At 43.0% G+C, this 15,789-nt stretch overlaps 1 protein-coding gene and 1 pseudogene across 1 annotated transcript in view; one reads left to right on the forward strand and one right to left on the reverse strand.

The window, feature by feature from the left end:
* The window catches only part of ABL1 (ABL proto-oncogene 1, non-receptor tyrosine kinase), a 175,002-nt gene that overhangs the window by 5,895 nt on the left and 153,318 nt on the right, over positions 1-15,789 (forward strand). The window lies entirely within an intron of this gene.
* On the reverse strand, positions 1,041-6,307 carry LOC109028161 (large ribosomal subunit protein eL37-like; annotated as a pseudogene).

Consider the following 15,789-nt stretch of genomic DNA (forward strand, 5'->3'; position numbering starts at 1 on the left):
CCAGACATGTTATCACACCTGTGTTCCCAGCTACTTGAGTGGCTGAGGTGGGAGGGTCACTTGAGCTCGGGAGGCCAATGCTGCAGTGAGCCATGATCACGCCACTGCACAGCCTGGGTAACAGAGCAAGACCCCATCTCAAAACAAAGTTTGAGAACTGTTGCTATGGAAAGTCTATCAAGAAGGCACATAGGGATGTTTGTTGCTGAAGTACTAACACTGAATGATGTCTGTGTTGTGGTGAGTAGGAAAAAAGCAATTTGAAAATCATTATTTATGGTATGGCCCCATTTTTGTAAAACAAAAATATCTGTTTATTTGTGTATGTCCAGGAAAAAAAAGTATGGAAGGATTTTACACCGAAATTTTTATCTCTAGGGACTTGAGCTTTAGGTGGAATAGGAGAAAACTTTCTCTTTTTGGTTTGTGTGATGTTCCAAGTGTCTTTTTACAACAAACTTGGGTTATCTTATAATACGAAAAATATGAAGATTTAAAAACTGAGGCCAGGCACGGTGGCTCATGCCTGTAATCCCAGCACTTTGGGAGGTTGACACATGTGGATCACTTGAGGTCAGGAGTTTGAGACCAGCTTGACCAAGAAGGTAAAACCCTGTCTCTACTAAAAATACAAAAATTAGCTGGGCGTGGTGGCAGATGCCTGTAGTCCCAGCTACTCGGGAGGCTGAGACAGGAGAGTTGCTTAAACCCGGGAGGTGGAGGTTGCAATGAGCTGAGATCGCACGCCACTGCACTCCCAGCCTGGGCGACGGAGTGAGACTCCATCTCAAAATAAATAAATAAATAAAAATAAAAACTGAATTGATGACAGCCCAACCTGTCACTTTTTTCAGATCCCTTTTTATGAAAGAATTTGCTTAAGTTGTGTCTGAAGACAAACCAATTTCTTTGGACCCTGGGTATTCTTTTTCTAAGGGAATACCATGTTATTTTGTGTTACAGATTGTTTGCTATCTTTCATAGGCTGATCTTTCTAGAGTTGGTTAATATCCGTGTAGGTTAGATTGAAAAACTTGAATTCAGAAATGTACGGTGTTGGAGCAGACATGGATCTGGAAGCCAAGAATAGCATTGGTGTTGTTGTTGATGGTGAATCTGAAAGAGTGGGCAGATGGCAACTTTTTGCCAGAATCATTCAGGGTCAAAGGGCTAGTCATATTTACAAGGGAAAAGAGGAAACCATGTTATTAAATATTTCATGCACCATATGTTCCTTTCAAATTTCAGTGGCTTGACTAAGAAAATTCACTTTTGGGAGAGTTGGTACAACAATTGAAAGCACTTAGTAGTCAACTTTTTCCTTAGTGTTTCCTTCTTTCTTCAACAAACATTTATTTTATTGAGCACAGACTATGACAGGTCGTGTTGTAGTCACTGATGATACATTTGTAAACAAAACAATCCCTGCCCTCCTAGAACTTACATTCTAGTGGGAGGAGACACATCATAAATAAGCTAAGTAAATAAAATACAGATATGTTAGTGATATGTGCTGAGGAGAAGAATAGCATAGAGAAGGGGACAGGGAATGGGGTAGGAGGTGTACTTTTAGTTAGGGTGGCTAGAGAGGCCTGACTGAGAGGGCGGCATTTGATTAAAGACCCGAAGGAGGAAGATGAGCAGCAGGCCCTGTTGAAATATGTGAAAGCATTTCAGGCTGAGGGAACCAGGATACAGAAACCTGAGGCAGAGCTTGCTAGTTTCAAGGAGCAGCCTAGAGGCCACTGCACCAGAGCAAAGAGCAAAAGGAGAGATGCAGGAGGTAAAATGGAGGGTGGGAAGAGAATGGCTGAAGGAGAGGGTGGCCTTATTGGCCCATTTCAAGGATTTTGACTGATTCATATGATGTGGGAAGGCCTTGGAGAATTTTCTGAGGGGACTATACTATCTGATGTATGTTTTAGTATGAAATAGAATCTCTCTGGCTGCTATGATCTGAAGGAGGACAAGGGAGCAGGGATTCCACGGGGGCATTGATTGCACGGAGCCAGATAAGAGTGATGATGCTTGGACCAAAGTGGTGGCGCTGGGTGGAGGGTCAGAACCGACAAGATTTGCTCTCGGATTAGATGTGGGATATGGGGGTGAGAGAGGGGCCAAGTGTGACTCTCAGGTTTTTGAACTGAATAACTGGAAGAATAGAGTTGCCTTTTATTGAAATGGAGGTCGAGGCTGCATTGGTAAGCTGTGATTGCGCCACTGCACTCCAGCCTGGGCAACAGAGCAAGACCCTGTCTCAAAAAAAAAATTATTTACTATCAGTTAAAACCACTTTATGGTTCTCAAAACTTTATTTAAAATAAGAGAAACTTGATAAATCAACACTGTAGGCTGGGCGCTGTGGCTCATGCCTGTAATCCCAGCCCTTTAGGAGGCCAAGGCGGGCGGATCACTTGAGGTCAGGAGTTCGAGACCACCCTGGCCAACATGGTGAAACCTCGTCTCTACTAAAAATACAAAAATTAGTCGGCATGGTGGCACACACCTATAGTCCCACCTACATGGGAGGCTGAGGCAGAGGGATCACGTGAACCTGGGAAGCGGAGGTTGCAGTGAGCCAAGATCATGCCACCGCACTCCAGCCTGGGTGACAGAGCAAGGCTCTGTCTCAAAAAAACAAAACAAACACTGTAATTCTCATTACTCTTAAAATTATACTAAGACCAGGTGCGGTGGCTCATGCCTGTAATCCCAGCACTTTGGGAGGCCAAGGCAGGTGGATCACTTGAGCCCAGGAATTCAAGACCAGCCTGGGCAATATGGCAAAACCCCATCTCTACTGACAGTACAAAAAATTAGCTGGGCGTGGTGGTACACGCCTGTAATCCCAGCTACTCAAGAGGCTAAAGTGGGAGAATCACCTGAGCCTGGGAAGCCAAGGCTGCAGTGGGCTGTGATGGTGCTATTGCACTCCAATCTGGGTGACAGAGTGAGACCCTGTCTCAAAATAAAATAAAATAAAATTATACTAAGTATCTGTATACATTAGAAGGTGGGAGGAAGTGCAATTATTGGATCCTATAGGCATTAAAGTTAAATTTGTCAGGTTCTTTTTTTTTTTTTTTTTTTTGAGACAGAGCCTTGCTCTGTTGCCCAGACTGGAGTGCAGTGGCACAATCTCAGCTCATTGCAACCTCCACCTCCCGAGTTCAAGCGATTCTCTTTCCTGCCTCAGCCTAATTTTTTGTATTTTTAGTAGAGACGGGGTTTCACCCTGTTAGCCAGGATGGTTTTGATCTCGTGACCTCATGATCTACCTGGCTCGACCTCCCAAAGTGCTGGGATTTCAGGCGTGAGCCACCGTGCCTGGCTATCAGATTCTCAAAGAGGTTATTTGGACAGGCTGGGCGTGGTGGCTCACGCCTGTAATCCCAGCACTTTGGGAGGCTGAGGCGGGTGGATCACCTGAAGTCAGGAGTTCGAGACCAGCCTGACCAACATGGTGAAACCCCATCTCTACTAAAAATACAAAAATTAGCAGGGCATGGTGGCATGTGCCTGTAATCCCAGCTACTCAGGAGGCTGAGGCAGGAGAATCGCTTGAACCTGGGAGGCAGAGATTGCAGTGAGCCAAGATCACACCACTGCACTCCAGCCTGGGCAACAGAGCGAGACTCCATCTCAAAAAAAATAAAAAGATTATTTGGAAAGATTATATCCATCTACTTAATGCTAGGGATTGGATTGTGGCACGTGGACTGTGAAAATGCAAAATTGGAGGTATGTACTTTATTTTAGAGACAGGGTCTTGCTTTGTCACCCAGGCTGGAGTGTAGTGGCACAGTCATAGCTCACTGCAGCCTTGAACTCCTGGGCTCCAGTGATCCTCTTGCCTTAGCCTCCCAAAGCAATGGGATCACACAGGTGAGCCACTGCGCCTGGCCATGTATGTACATTTTTTATAAGCATTCAGTTGTTTCCAATACTCTAATACATTTTGTATGGCCTTCTTATTTTTCATGAAACCTTACTACCCATTTTAAGAAATTTGTAATATAGAAGAAGACAGAAGTTTCAATTGTGGGGTAAGTAAAGAAAGATGATCAAAGATGATTTGACCAAAAGAGTTTTACTTCATTTAAATGAAGCATGTTGTCAAAGAAAATGGAAGTGGGAAAAAATGTGAAATCATTTTGTATCAGTTAAGGACAGAACCGTGCTTGTGCTTCAGATCTCCAAGTGTGAACACACTGATGTGTTGTGAAGTGTGTTGCAAATAGAAGCATTTTTTTGAATGGGAAGGAGAGGGATGTGTTAACATGATTTAGCTGGGAATTAAACCCATAGGAATGTGTCGGGCATATTTTCTGTGACTAGGGGGTAAAAAGATTAAAATGGCTACTGAGGATGGGCTTCAGTAAGAGGAGGTCTCCTGAAGGCCTTCTCTGCCCTGTGCCTCTGCAGTTCCCTGACTCCTTGCTGTGTTTGTCCCTGCCTTTTTGGTGGTTGTGCCCCTGATGTCACTCCCCTGTGTGTTCAGATCCTACCTGCTGGCCATGTGCAGTGGCTCACACCTGTAATCCCAGCACTTTGGGAACCCAAGGTGGGACAGTCCTCTGAGACCAGGAGTTTGAGAGAGTGGCCTGGGCAACATAGCAACACCCTATTAGGACTAAAAATAAACAAGTTAGCTAGGCATAATAATGTCATGTGCTTGTCTAGCTACTTGGGAGGCTGAGGCAGAAGGATTACTTGAGTCCAGGAGTTCGAGGCTGCAGCAAACTGTGATCATATCATTGTACTCCAGCCTGTGTGATAAAGCAAGACCCTATCCTTTAAAAGTAAAAAACAAACAAACAAAAAACAAACCTGCTTAACCTTTCAACACTCTCTTCCAGTCCCCCCTCCCTTCTGAAACCATATTTTACATCTCTGGTCCTCATTAAATTTTCTGTAACTTCTGCCCTTGTAACTCTTCTGCAACACAAATGAATACATAATCATATACTGCCTAGTAGTATTTCCTAATAGTTTTATGTGAGTTTCATGGAAGAGAGTGTTGAAACGTAGGTAGGTTTGTTTTTTATTTTTTAACTTTTTTTAACTTTTTTTTTTTTTTTTTTTTGAGATGGAGTCTGGCTCTGTCACCCAGGCTGGAGTGCAGTGGCGTGATCTTGGCTCACTGCAAGTTCTGCCTCCTGGGTTCACGCCATTCTCCTGCCTCAGCCTCCCGAGTAGCTAGGACTACAGGCGCCCGCCACCACACCTGGCCAATTTTTGTATTTTTAGTAGAGACCAGGTTTCACCGTCTTAGCCAGTATGGTCTCGATCTCCTGACCTCGTTATCCACCTGCCTCGGCCTTCCAAAGTGCTGGGATTACAGGCGTGAGCCACCATGCCTGGCCTTTTAAAAAAATTTTTGAGAGATAAGGTCTTGCTTTGCCGCCCAGGCTGGAGTACAATGTTATGATCACTGTTCACTGCAGCCTCGAACTCCTCAAGTAAACTGTAAACTTGTGAATGCAGGTTTCATCTCATTTTCTGTTTCCCCAGCATAATGCTGAATACATAGGCTCTCCATAAAAAAAATTCTTGATAAGAATGATATTAAATGGACTAAATGAGAAATTAAACTTTTTATTCACTTACAAGGAATGAAAGTTCTCAAATAGCTAACTTATTTTCTTATGTATCCTAGGACTTTTTATCTGGTTCTGGGGTTTCTTTCCCAATTAATATACTTATATATGTTTATTTTATTTATTTATTTTTGTATTTTTAAAAACCAGAACATTTATTGTGTGGCTAATCTTTGAAATTCTTGGCTGGGCTTGGTGGCTCATGCCTGTAATCCCAGTACTTTAGGAGGCCAAGATGGGCGGATCACTTGAGCTCAGGAGTTTGAGACCAGCCTGGCCAACATGGTGAAAACCCATCTTTACTTAAAAATTAGCCAGGCGTGGTGATGCCTACCTGTAATCCCAGCTACCTGGGATTGTGCCACTGCACTCCAGCCTGGGCGACAGAGCGAAACCCTGTCTTAAAAAAAAAAAAAAAAAAAAAAAAGCAAATAAATTCTTGAGATGAACTGGATGCTGCAACATCTGCCCTTTTGGGTTTAGGTGTTGTTCCTTTATGGAAATCCACGCCGCTTCATTCGGCCAGTCCCTGTGGCCTTTAGTCTTTTAGCCTTGGCACACCAGTCATACTTCCTCTTGCACTTGGCGGGGTAGCCACATTTGCCACAGGTAGACTTTGGAAGGTGACAGGCCTTAGAGCCACAGTGGCCGCACAACGTGTGCATCGTGTTGCAACACTTTTCAAACGATAACGTTCCCTTTGTCATCTCCCTTCTGTGTTTATTTTTTTATTGTGGTAAAATATACAGAAAAGTTACCATTTTAACCTGTTTAGGTGTATAACTCAGTGGCATTAAGTATATTCCCAGTGATGCAGTCATCACCACTATCCATTTTCAGAACTTTTTCATCATCCTAAGTAGAAACTCTGTACCCATTAAAAAATAATATCCCATTTCCCTCTTTCCCCACCTCTTGGTAACCACTTTTATGCTTTTTCTCTCTATGAATTTGCTCATTCTAGGACTTCATATAACTATAATAATACAATATTTGCCCTTTTGTGCCTGGCTTATTTCACTTAGTGTTTTTGTTTGTTTGTTTGTTTGCTTTTGAGACGGAGTTTCGCTCTTGTTGCCCAGGCTGGAGTGCAATGGCGCGATCTCGGCTCACTGCAACCTCTGCCTCCCAGGTTCAAGCAGTTCTTCTGCCTCACCCTCCCAAGTAGCTGGGATTACAGGCATGTGCCACCACGCCTGGCTAATTTTGTATTTTTAGTAGAGATGGGGTTTCTCCATATTGGTCTGGCTGGTCTCGAACTCCTGACCTCAGGTGATCCTCCTGCCTAGGCCTCCCAAAGTGCGGGGATTACAGGCATGAGCCACCATGCCTGGCCTCACTTAGCATGTTTTAAAGGTGCATCTGTTGTTATGTGTATCAGAATTTCCTTCTTTTTTAAGGCTGAATAATATCCCATTGTGTGTGTATATATATATACACACACCAAATTTTGTCCATCTGTTGGTGGAACTTGTGTATGGTGGTTTTTTTTTTTTTTGAGACAGTCTCACTCTGTCTCCCAGACTGGAGTGCAGTGGTGTGATTGCCTGAGCCCAGGAGTTCAAGCTTGCTACAACCTTGACCTCCTGGGCTCAGGCAGTCCTCCCACCTCAGCCTCTCGAGTAGCTGGGACCACAGGTGTGCACTACCACACCTGGCTAATTAAAAAAAAAATTTATAGAGACAGAGTCTTGCTATGGTGTCTAAGCTGGTCTTGAACTCCTGGGCTCAGGTGATACTCCTGCCTCAACCTCCCAAAGTGTTAAGATTACAGGATTGAGCTCCCTTGCGCGACCTGATATTTTAATATTTTTTTAAAAAAGTGTAATATGCATACAGAAAGGGGCACAAATTGTAAATGTACAGCTTGATGAGTGATCACAAATGAATACCTCCGCATTCCACTATCTTGCTCAAGAAGTAGAAAATTATGAGCACACCCCAGAAAGCCTTGTGCCACCTTCCAGTTTCACTCCTGCCTTCCTCCTCCTCAGAGATAACTATCTTACGTTTTAGCACCATCGATTAGTTTCCCTTGTTTTTAATATTCCCTTGTTATCCTTTTAATGTCTATAGGGTCTGTGGTGATATGCTTTCTCCATTCCTCACATCGGTAATTTGTGTTTTTTTCTCTCTGTTTCTCTCTCACACACACCTTTTCAGTTAGTTTTGCTGAGGGTTTACCAATTTTATTAACTTTTTAAAAAAATTTGTTAACTTTCTCAGTTGTTTTCCATTTTATTGATTTCTGCTCTTTATTTTCTTTCTTTTACTTAAAAAAATTTTTTTTGTAGAAATAGGGTCTCGCTATGTTGCCCGGGATGGTCTCAAACTCCTGGCTTCAAGCGATCCTCCTGCCTTGGCCTCCCAAAGTGCTGGGATTATAGGCGTGAGCCACTGCACCCAGCCTACTTTGGGTTTAATTTGTTCTTTTTTTCTAGCTTCTTAAAGTAGAAATTTAGATCGATTCCAAACCTTTCTTGTCCAACATAGGCATTTAAAGCTGTGTATTTCCTACTAAACACTGCGTTAGCTCTATCACATAAGTTTATCACAGAAGTTTTCATGTGTTATTATCAAAGTGTTTGATTTCCAAATATTTGGGAATTCTAGATATCTTGGTTTCTAATTTAATTTCATTGTGGTCAGAGAACATCTTCTGTAGAATTTCAGTCTTCTGACATTTACCGAGACTAATTTTATGGCCCAGCACATAACCTGTCTTAGTGAATGTTCCATTTGTACTTGAAAAAAGTATGTGTTGTTGCATGTAGTTTTCTATAAATCAAGTTGTTTCATGCTTTTGTTTAAACATCTTCTATATTCTTACTTTTTATTTTGTACTTATTTCATCTATAGCTTTGCTGAGGTTTGTTTTTGTTTTTGTTTTTTTTTTTTTTGTAGAGACAGGGTTTCACCATGTAACCCAGGCTGGTCTTGAACTCCTGAGCTCAAGCAATCTGCCCTCCTGGGCCTCCCGAAGTGCTGGGATTACAGGTGTGAGCCACTGTGCCTGGTGGTATCTCTCTTTTTTACTGAGTGATGCTGAAGATCAACAGCTATAATGATATATTCGTTTATTTTTTCCTTTAATTCTATCACTTCTTCTAGTCTTAAAAGCATTTATTCTGCCGGGCGCGGTGGCACACACCTGTAATCCCAGCAATTTGGGAGGCTGAGGTGGGTGGATCACAAGTTCAGGCGTTCAAGACCAGCCTGGCCAAGATGGTGAAACCCTGTCTCTTACTAAAAATACAAAAATTAGCTGGGCTTGGTGGCAGCTGCCTATAGCTACTCGGGAGGCTGAGGCAGGATAATCCCTTGAACCCGGGGTACAGAGGTTGAAGTGAGCCGAGATCGCGCCACTGCACTCCAGCCTGGGCGACAGAGTGAGACACAGTCTCAAAAAAAAAAAAAAAAAAACATTTATTAGGAAACAGGAAAGACTGAACAAGAACAAGAGAACTAAGCATGTAACTCAAGAAGCCAGAGAACCAAAGTAATCCCACAGTACACAGAAGAGAATAATAAAAATAAAAACAAATTAAGAATGGAAATGATCAATAAAACCAAAAGCTAACTTTGAAAAATATTATTGATCTAGGCACACTTCTGGTAAGACTAATGAAGAAAAAGAAAAGGTAGAATATTTAGAAAAGGAACAATATTTAGAATGAAAATATAAATACTCTCAGTTTTTGCCTCTTTTTTTGTTTGTTTGTTTTTTGGAGACAAGATCTCACTCTGTCACTCAGGCTGGAGTGCAGTGGCAATCATAGCTCACTGCAACCTCCGTCCCCCAGGCTCAAGTTGTTCTCCCACCTCAGCCTCCTGAGTAGCTGGGACTATGGGCATGCGCCACCATGTCCAGCTGATTTTTTTTTTTTTTTTTTTTTTTTTTTTTGTAGAGACGGGGTTTCATCATGTTACCCAGGCTGGTCTTGAACTCCTGAGCTCAAGCAATCTGCCCTCCTAGGCCTCCCAAAGTGCTGGGATTACAGGTGTGAGCCACTGTGCCTGGCTGGTTTTTCTTTTCTTTTCTTTTCTTTCCTTTTTTTTTGAGACAGAGTTTTGCTCTGTCGCCCAGGCTGGAGTGCAGTGGAGTGATCTTGGCTCACTACAAGCTCCACCTCCTGAGTTCATGCCATTCTCCTGCCTCAGCCTCCTGAGTAGCTGGGACTACAGGCGCCTGCCACCACGCCCGGCTAATTTTTTTGTATTTTTTTTTAGAAGAGACAGAGTTTCACCGTGTTAGCCAGGATGGTCTCGATCTCCTGACCTTGTGATCCACCCGCCTCAGCCTCCCAAAGTGCTGGGATTACAGGCATGAGCACTGCGCCCAGCCTGGTGTTTTTTTTTTTTTTTATAGTTTGTATTTTTCTGCTGAGATTCACCATGTTTTCATTCATTAGGCCTGTCTTTTCCTCTAAATCCTAGAAGGTATTTGTAATAAGGACCGTGCCTGCTAATTTAAATATCTGAGTCATCTTGGGGTCTGTTTTTATTGATTGCTTTTTCTGTACATTATGAGTCAGATTTTCCTGCATTTTTGCATGTTAAATAATTTTGATTGTATGCCAGACATGTGGGTGTTGTATTGTAGGGATTCTCAATCTTGTTATCTTTCTTTAAAGAAGTTTTCATTTTGTTTTGACAAGTAGTTAGGTTACTGTAGTTACTTAAATTACTGTAAGTGACTGGTCGTTAAGTTAGTTTGACCCTGCCAGGTTTGGTTTTATGCTTTGTTAGTATGGGTTTATCGTTGGTCCAGACACCCGGCCCTTAGAATAGAGGGTACTCTTTAGACTTAATGCTTGGCCTTTTTGGGGTCAAAACAAAATAACAGAGGTGCTCAGTAAAGTCTCTCCACCCTGGATGAACTGGTACTTGAATGTCTTCCAGCACTGTGAAACCTCTGTGTCTGTGCAGTTCTCAGCCTCACAGCCACCGCTGTCTGCTAAACTTCATAGAATCTGGAAGCCATGGACCCACAGGATGCCTCCCACCTTCTTCTGCCTACCTCTGTGTTCTGTTACCCCACCCATGCCCTCATCTTCTCTCAGATTTCTTGCCCTACAAATTCTACCTGCCTCAGCATCCTCAAATCCAAGTCTTTGCTTCCTCAGTTCACAGAGATGGCTGCTGTCAGTTTAGGTTTCATCTCCCTGCACTGTGTTTGGGAAGGTGCCCCAGGCAGGAAGTTGGAAGCAACATGCAACTTATGTTTTCCTCTTTCCTCAAGGGTCACAGCCTTGCCTTGCCTGTCATCTAATGCCTGAAAACAGTCGTCTCAAATATTTTATTCAGCCGTACAGTTGTTTAGGACAAAAGGATATCTAATACCACTTTTACTGCATTATGGACAGAAGCAGAAGTTCAATTCTGCATATTCTTTTTTTTTTTTTTTTAAGATGGAGTCTCACTCTGTCGCCCAGGCTGCAGTGCAGTGGTGTGATCTTGGCTCACTGCAACCTCCACCTCCTGGGTTCAAACGATTCTCCTGCTTCAGCCTCCTGTGTAGCTGGGACTACAGGCATGCACCACCATGCCAGGCTATTTTTTTTTTTTTTTTGCATTTTTAGTAGATAGGGTTTCATCATGTTGGCCAGGCTGGTCCCGAACTCCTGACCTCAAGTGATCCACCTGCCTTGGCCCCCCAAAGTGCTGGGATTACAGGCGTGAGCCACTGCACCCGGCCAGACTTTTTTTTTTTTTTTTGAGATGGAATTCTGCTCTTGTTGCCCAGGCTGGAGTGCAATGGTGCAATCTTAGCTGACCGCTACCTCCGCCTCCTGGGTTCAAGTGATTCCCCTGCCTCAGCCTCCCAAGTAGCTGGAATTACGGACATGTGCCACCACACCCAGCTAATTTTGTGTTTTTAGTAGAGACGGGGTTTCTCCGTGTTGATCAGGTTGGTCTCGAATTCCCAACCTCAGGTGATCCGCCCACCTTGGCCTCCCAAAGTGCTGGGATTACAGGCGTGAGCCACGGCGCCTAGCCTCCGGCCAGACTTTTAAATGTTAGCCTTGCAGGTAGTTGTGCAGTACTATCTCCCAGCCTTAATTTGCTCTTCTTTGATGACTCATGAGGTTAAGCACCTTTTCATATGTTTACTGGCCATTTGGAATATATGTGTACCTATGTATCTCTTGCCAGTTCACCTCTTTTGTCCATTTTTCTATTTATGTTTATTCCTCATTGATTTTTAGGAGTTATTTATATATTTTTTTCCTTTTTTTTTTTCTTTGTTTGAGGCAGAGTCTTATTCTGTTGCCCAGGCTGGAGTCCAGTGGCACAGTCTCGGCTCACTCCAACCTTGACCTCCTGGGCTCAAGCAGTCCTCCAACTTCATCCTCCTGAGTAGCTGGGACTATAGGTGTGTGCCGCCACTTCTGGTTAATTTTGGTATTTTTTGTAGAGTTGGGGTTTTACCATGTGGCCCAGGCTGGTCTCAAACTCCTGAGGTCAAACCATCCACCCACCTCAGCCTTCCAAAGTGCTGGGATTACAGGCGTGAGCTACCGTGCCTAGCCTGTGTACTCTCAATACAGGTCCTTCGTTGAGTGTATTTATTATGACTATTTTCTTACACTTTGTGGTTCACCTTTTCACTCTTTATTTACATAATTATAGCCATTGTGCGTTTTCACTCTCTCTCTCTCTCTCTTTTTTTTTTTTTTTTTGAGACAGAGTCTTGCTCTGTCACTCAGGCTGGATTACAGTGGTGTGATCTTGGCTCACTGCAACCTCCGCCTCCCAGGTTCCAGAGATTCTCCTGCCTCAGTCCCCCGAGTAGCTGGGATTACAGGCGCCCACCACCACGCCCAGCTAGTTTTTGTGTTTTTAATAGAGAAGGGGTTTCACCATGTTGGTCAGGCTGGTTTTGAACTCCTAACCTCAGGTGATCCGTCCACCTTGGCCTCCCAAAGTGCTGGGATTACAGACATGAGCCACTGCGCCCGGCTGCTTTTTCACTGTCTTAATGGTGTCTTTGATAAACCTTAATTTTGCCTTAGTCTAATTTAATCTTTTATGGTTAGTACTTTTTTTGTGGTCGTGTAAGAAATCTTTGTGTCTACCCTAAGGTCACAAAGAAGTTTCACTCTCTTACATCTCATGTTTATAGTTGGCCTGAAATTGTTTTTTCTGTGTAGGGGCGAAGGTTCATTTTTTCCCTCATATTGACCTAGCTGTTTAATTGAAAAGAACATCTGCTGCTGTGTAAATCAGGTATACATGTACGTGTGGATCTGCTGGGGAACTCCTTCCCGTTAATTTGTTTGTCTGTCCTTGCACCAGTATTACACTGTATTACTGTAGCTTTAAAATAAATCTTAATGCCTGGTAGAATAAGGCCTCCTGTTTTGTTCTTCAATATTGTCTTGGCTTGCTCCTTTGTATTTCCATATACATTTTAGAGTGGGTTTTATCAGCTTCCATACCCAAACAGAAATACACTTAAGGATTTTCTTCTCTGATTGCACTAAATCTATATGTTTCTTTGATCCTAGAAATGAATAATAGAATATAAAGAATTCTTATTGATGAAAGAAAGCTATTTCAGGAAACCTTTTTTTTCTGTTAATGATAAAGGCTAAATGATTCCTGTCAATTGTTTCAAATTTTCAACTTTCAAAATACCTGCTGCTTCTTTCCAATTCACCTTTCTCTATTCTTTTTTTTTTTCCAATTGTAGTTTTCTTTGACACTCAGTACTTGTCCCTTGATAGTGGAGACCATGTTTATACATTTTCATGGATCGAACAGTATTTTTTTTTAACAGACTAGCTACTTAGTGAATACGCAGTTGAATCTACTTGTTTGGCAGGTTCAGGCATTGAACAAGTACTCAGTGCCTGTTCTGTATCAGGTACTGTGTCAGTCTGGGGTAAGAGAGCCAGGAACAACATAGCCAACAAAAGGCTCTTTGTGTCTAATTTATATTCCTGAGGACCACCACTGGCCATCTGCTTGGGAGAATGGTTATGGCTTGAATAAACAGTGTGGAGTGGGTCCAGGGAACTGGCTGAGGAAAGGGGACATTTACTCAACCTGATCTTCTTTGTTAAGCAGTGGAGAGACCCCTGGTGGAGCCAGCAGTACCCTTTATCTATAATAGCTTGCCTTTCATCTTTTTTATGTCAGTGGCTGCCTGTGGCCTCTCACCAAATCTGGTGGACTCATTTTCTCTTTGTGTTTAGTTTTTCTCCTGGAAATGACTAACAACTGCTTAAGTCCTCATTCCTTTCTCCAGGTTTCTGGTGCTGCCATAATTTGTTCTGTCCACTTGGGATACTGCTGTAGTGGGAATATTGTCCCTGTTACCATCTTCAGGTTACAAATCTTTTCCCCAGCTTGTGGTAAAATCCCAGGGGTCTGGTGGATCCCACTCATTTTAGGATGTATATGGGAAGCTAACATTATAGGCACAGTGTTTTTTTTTTTTTTTTCACTGTGTCCGTCTGTTCTTCAGAGGAGCAAAGGCTAGCATGACCTTTAAATCCTCCTTTAAGAGTACTGAATTTCTGCCAGGAGCGTGGCTTGTTCCTCAAGTGTCGCTAGGTGAATTGTTATTAGTGAGGAGGGATGAAATTGTGAAATCTTAAAAAGTAGAGAATTCCTTCAGATTTCATTCTTGACAGGTAGAAAACAGGAAATAGAATTGCTAAACAGAGAAGGGGAGTGTTTTTAATAGAGGTGTTTGTAGGAGAATAAGAGGATGGGGCCATAATCTGAGGATGCCTGTCTTGTTTGCTCTTTGGCTTAGTTGGATCTCGGGTTGGTTTACTTCCTGTACAAACTGTGAGTTACTAGGGACTGAATTTACAGTAATATCTAAACTGATTGGAACCTTCACTTGAACAGAATTTAGTTTTGGCATGTTCACTTTTAAGAGAAAGAAAGAAAGGCGGCCAACCCAGTATCAAGAGTTTAGTCAAAACAAACAACTCCCAGATTTGCCTTGGTAGTGAATAGATTCAGCATGTTTGTACTTTCTACTTCTTCAGTATCATATAGTAATTTATTGTTTTATTGGTGATTTTGCAGCATCCTAGGTTGCAAAGAATATCTCTTGTGGATGTGTAAAGTTAAAAAAAAATTTTTTTTTCTTGTAACAGGGTCTCAGCGTTGCTCAGGATGGTCTTGAATTCCTGGGCTCAGGTGATTCTCCTGCCTCCGCCTCCCAGGTAGCTGTGAGTACAGGCGTGCACCACTGCGCCTGGCTGTAAAGCACTTTTTTTTTTTTTGAGACAGAGTCTCGCTTGTCGCCCAGGCTGGAGTGCAGTGGTGCAATCTCGGCTCACTGTAAGCTCCGCCACCCGGGTTCACGCCATTCTCCTGCCTCAGCCTCCCGAGTAGCTGGGACTACAGGCGCCCGCCACCATGCCCGGCTAACTTTTTGTATTTTTAGTAGAGATGGGGTTTCACCATGTTAGCCAGGATGGTCTTGATCTCCTGACTTTGTGATCCACCCGCCTCGGCCTCCCAAAGTGCTGGGGTTACGGGTGTGAGCCACTACGCCTGGCCTGTAAAGCACTTTCATATACTTTTTTGTGAGGTCTATGGTATAGGTAGGATACGCATTATTCCTTTCTTTCAGTAGGAAAACTTGTGCTTCGGGTAGTCGTGTTTTTAGGGTTGCATTGCTGATTAGTTTTAGAGCTGTGGTTGAAATCAAGTGTCTCTTGACAGCTTGAGTGTTTTTCAATTGGAAACATTACTTTTTGAGGATAGACTAATGCATTTTGAAAACATTTGCATCATTGAAATGAGTGGGGTCTAGCTTTAGAATTTAATCAAATTTTTAATTTTTTCGCAATTTCGTGGTATGTTTTTAATACTCTATTGAATATTCTTTTTTTTTTTTTTTGAGATGGAGTCTTGCTCTGTCACCCAGGCTGGAGTGCAGTGGCGTGATCTTGGCTCACTGCCAGCTCTGTCTCCTGGGTTCATGCCATTCTCCTGCCTCAGCCTCCCCAGTAGCTGGGACTACAGGCACCCGCCACCATGCCTGGCTAATTTTTTTTGCATGTTTAGTAGAGACAGGGTTTCACCGTGTTAGCCAGGATGGTCTTGATCTCCTGACCTCGTGATCCGCCCGCCTCGCCCTCCCAAAGTGCTGGGATTACAGGCGTGAGCCACCGCGCCCGGCCTGAATCTTCTTTTTTTTTTTGAGACAGGGTCTCAC

This window comes from Gorilla gorilla, chromosome 13 (assembly GCF_029281585.2).
Source record: "Gorilla gorilla gorilla isolate KB3781 chromosome 13, NHGRI_mGorGor1-v2.1_pri, whole genome shotgun sequence".
Classification (NCBI taxonomy): Eukaryota; Metazoa; Chordata; class Mammalia; order Primates; family Hominidae; genus Gorilla; species Gorilla gorilla.